Raw genomic sequence first — 4,264 nt, forward strand, 5'->3', positions numbered from 1 at the left:
AGGGCATTTTGGCCAGTTTCACTGACCTTTTATTTACTGTTTTTAGGGTAGTTTCATGCACTTCCTTAGGAAATAAGCTAGTTTTGGGTAGATATTCACTTACATCTTGATTCGAGCATACATTGTGCATTTTACATGATTTCATGAGGATTTTGCATGAATTTAAGGACAAATTGGATGTTGTATTTCCCATGACTTGGACTAGAACTTTGATGCACTTTATTGCTTAATTTCAGGACAAAAGAAGCAAAGAAGAACCACATTAGTGGCTACGTTAGTTACACTAACGTTAACACTAACGTGGAATGGGAGTAACTTGCAAAGTTAATGAGAAAAGTGATTGCCAATAACACTCTCGAAGCCATCATTGCCCACATTAAGAAATAGAGCCAACGTTAGTGACACTTAACATTATCACTAACGTTGAACCAAGATCATGAGTGGCCACGTTAGAGTCCACGTTAACCTAGTTAACGTGGCCTCTAACGTTAAGAAGGAAGGGGGGGAGCCAACGTTAGTGACACTCAACATTGTCACTAACGTTGGCCAAAGCACATTAAGCCACGTTAACTCCCACGTTAACCTAGTTAACGTGGAAGCTAACGTGAAGGAACAAAGTGGTCAACAACGTTAGTGACACCCAACATTGTCACTAACGTTGGAAGAACACAAGCCCCCAATGAGCCACGTTGACTCTCACGTTAACCTAGTTAACGTGGAAGCTAACGTGAAGAAAGAAGGTGATCGCCAACGTTAGTGACACCCAACATTGTCACTAACGTTGGAAGGAGCCACACATGCCACCATGAGCCACGTTAACTCCCACGTTAACTTAGTTAACGTGGAAGCTAATGTGGATAAGGGAAGGATGAGCCAACGTTAGTGACACTCAACTTTGTCACTAACGTTGGAGATGGCTAGCAAGGCCACGTTAGAAGCCACGTTAACCTAGTTAACGTGGAATCTAATGTGGAAAATAGGGGCAATTTGGAACGTTAGTGATAATGGTAAGTGTCACTAACGTTCTCGAAGGATGGCAAGCCTACGTTAAAAGAGCCACGTTAACTAAGTTAACGTGGGCTCTAACGTAGGGAAGGGGAAGGCTTCTCAACATTATTGGGAAAGTTGAGTCCCAATAACGTGTGCGAAGGACATAGTGGAAACGTTAGTGGCAACGTTTGTGCCACTAACGTTGAGGTTAACGTGGCCTTTAACTTTGGTGAGGAACGTTAGTAAAAAAGGTGATTGTCACTAACGTTCTCGAACCCATATTTTCACTGAACGTTAACACCACTAACTTCCTAAGCCAAAGCCCCTGCCCACTTCATACTTTCTCTCTGCAAGTAAAAGCTGAGCCCAATGAAGAAGAGAACTGCTTCCAACTCAAGATCCAAAGGCCCAAGACTTGAAGAATCAACTAGAAGAACAGAAGAGTAGTATATATAGGAGTATCTTTGAAATATTTTAGAGAGTTGGAAATTATAGGGAGACTCTTAGCATAGAACTACTCTCTGTATTTACTTTCTCTGCACTTCTAAGTTTTCATCATGTATTCTCCATCTTTGTTTTCATTTTCCAGAGCTATGCACAACTAAACCCCTGTCATTGGGTTAGGGAGCTCTGTTGTAATTTGATGGATCAATACTAGTTTTCATTATTCTTCTTCTATCTTTTCTCTTGATTTTACTTGAAAGCTTTCGATCTTCATCCAATTGAGTAGTTATCTTGAAAAAGAAGCTATTCATACTTGGATCTCTTCTGAACCTTGAAAGAGGAATGAAGAGATCAAGCTAGAAATGCTTTCTCATGCTGGACCAAATTGGGTTTGGATGGATATGTGACTATAATCCTCTCAACACTTGGTTTGGGAAATGCATGTGGTATAATCAGTGACCATACTTCATCTCTTCTCATGAGCAATTGACCAAGAAATTGGCTATTGATCAAGATTTGAGAGATTGAATTAGAAGAAATTGTAATTCAATCACTTAAGATTGCCAAGGAGATCAATGAGTGCATTGATTGAGGAAGAGATGAAAATGAAATTGATCCAGAGAATGCAACATCTCCTAAGCCCAATGAACTCCCCATTTCTGATCTTACCCATTCTCTTTAATTTCTGTTATTTACTTTAATGAGCAATTCCCCCATTCCCATTTACAATTCTGCAATTTACCTTCCATCATTTACTTTCAGATCTATAATTCTAGCATTTACTTTCCTGTCAATTACCTTCCCGCCATTTTATTTTCTACAAATTCTCAACTCAAATTCTAGATTCGCTCAACTAGAACAGTCCTCTAATTAAAGTTGCTTGATCAATCAATCCTTGTGGGATTCGACCTCACTCTATTGTGAGTATTTACTTGACGACAAATTCGGTACACTTGCCGAAGGGAATTTGTTGTGAGACAAGTTTTCCATGCATCAAGTTTATGGCGCCATTGCCGGGGATTGATTGTGCATAAACAATGATTAGATTGGAGGATAACTAGATTAAGCATTTTATTTTTGTTTGATTTAAATTTCTATTTGAGTCATTTACTTTCTGTTTTAGATAACTTCTTCCCTTCCCCCTTACTTTTTCTTTGTTATTTACTATTCATCTCACTAACCCACTAACTGTTTGATATATTGCATCACTCACACTAACAGTAATTCTGACAGATATACTTTCTGCACCTATTCTCTTTGCTTGTACTTGTTGGTTGTATGACAGGGAGAAGAAGCGGGGCTTCAACTTCCTTTGATTCTGAACCTGAGAGAACCTTCCTTAGACTAAGGAGGGAGGCAAGAGAAAAACGTGTAGTTGGTGGTGAAGAAGAGGAGGAACACTTCGAGGAATACTTTGAACCAAACATGGAAGAAAATATGGAAAACCATCATGAAGAAGAGGCTCACAACCATGGCAGAGGAGGTGGAGCAAATCATGCTGGGGAGGATAGAAGAGTTTTAGGCTCTTACATCAATCCAAACCCAGAGAACTGTGGAAGTAGCATTCAAAAGCCAACCATCCATGCCAAAAATTTTGAACTGAAGCCACAGCTCATCACCCTTGTTCAGAACAACTGTTCGTTCGGAGGGAGCGTCCAAGAGGACCCCAATCAACATCTAACCACCTTCCTGAGAATATGTGACACAGTGAAGTCTAATGGTGTTCATCCTGACGCCTATAGACTGCTCTTATTTCCATTCTCACTCAGGGATAAGGCAGCTAAGTGGCTGGAGTCTTTCCCAAGGGAGAGCTTGACAACTTGGGAAGACGTGGTGAACAAATTCTTAGCAAGATTTTACCCTCCTCAACGAATCAATAGGTTGAGAGCTGAGGTCCAAACTTTCAGGCAACAAGATGGTGAGACTCTATATGAAGCATGGGAGAGATTTAAAGACTTAACAAGGAGGTGCCCACCAGATATGTTCAACGAATGGGTGCAGCTGTACATTTTCTATGAAGGGCTCTCTTATGAGTCAAAGAAGGCCGTAGACCATTCATCCGGAGGATCTTTGAACAAGAAGAAGACTATTGAGGAAGCCATAAATGTCATTGAAACAGTAGCAGAGAACGACTACTTCTATGCTTCCGAAAGAGGGAACACAAGAGGAGTAATAGAGCTAAACAATGTAGATGCTCTGCTGGCCCAAAACAAGCTCATTACCCAGCAGCTGGCTGACCTCACCAAGAAGATGGAGAGGAACCAAGTAGCAGCGGTCTCCACTTCATCAACAACCCAAGAAGGAGTGAATGAAGAAGCAGAGGGTAGTCAGGAGCAAGCCAACTACATTGGGAATTCACCTAGGCAAAATCATGATCCATACTCCAAGACCTACAACCCTAGATTGAGGAATCACCCAAACTTTGGGTGGGGAAATCAACAAGACCAAAGCCTTGATCAAAGACGCCCAAATCCAAACAATGCAGCCACCCAATACTTCACATCTAGACCATATCAACACCCCCATAACAACACCTCCCCACATTCATATCAAGGCTAGAATAACCCTACTCAGCCTGACCTGTCATCATTTGATGAAAGAATCTCAAGGATTGAGAATCTACTTGAAGGCCTAAGCAAGGAGATTCAAGACAACAAGGTCTTCAAGGAAGAAGTGCGAGCCAGTTTCAAGAACCAAGGAGACACAAACAAGAGGTTAGAATCTCAAGTAGGATATCTCTCTGAGCAAATTCCCAAACCCACAGATGGATTCCCAAGTGACACAGAGAAGAATCCGAGAGGTGAAACAAAGAAGGTAAAATGGAAAGATT

At 41.1% G+C, this 4,264-nt stretch overlaps 1 non-coding gene across 1 annotated transcript; it reads right to left on the minus strand.

The window, feature by feature from the left end:
* Window positions 1-3,312: 3,312 nt before the first annotated feature.
* LOC112760753 (small nucleolar RNA R71) lies at window positions 3,313-3,419 on the minus strand. Its single transcript, XR_003181178.1, has one exon. It is a non-coding gene; the product is annotated as a small nucleolar RNA R71 (small nucleolar RNA).
* Window positions 3,420-4,264: the final 845 nt, after the last annotated feature.

The sequence above is a fragment of the Arachis hypogaea genome, chromosome 16 (genome assembly GCF_003086295.3).
Source record: "Arachis hypogaea cultivar Tifrunner chromosome 16, arahy.Tifrunner.gnm2.J5K5, whole genome shotgun sequence".
NCBI classification, from domain to species: Eukaryota; Viridiplantae; Streptophyta; class Magnoliopsida; order Fabales; family Fabaceae; genus Arachis; species Arachis hypogaea.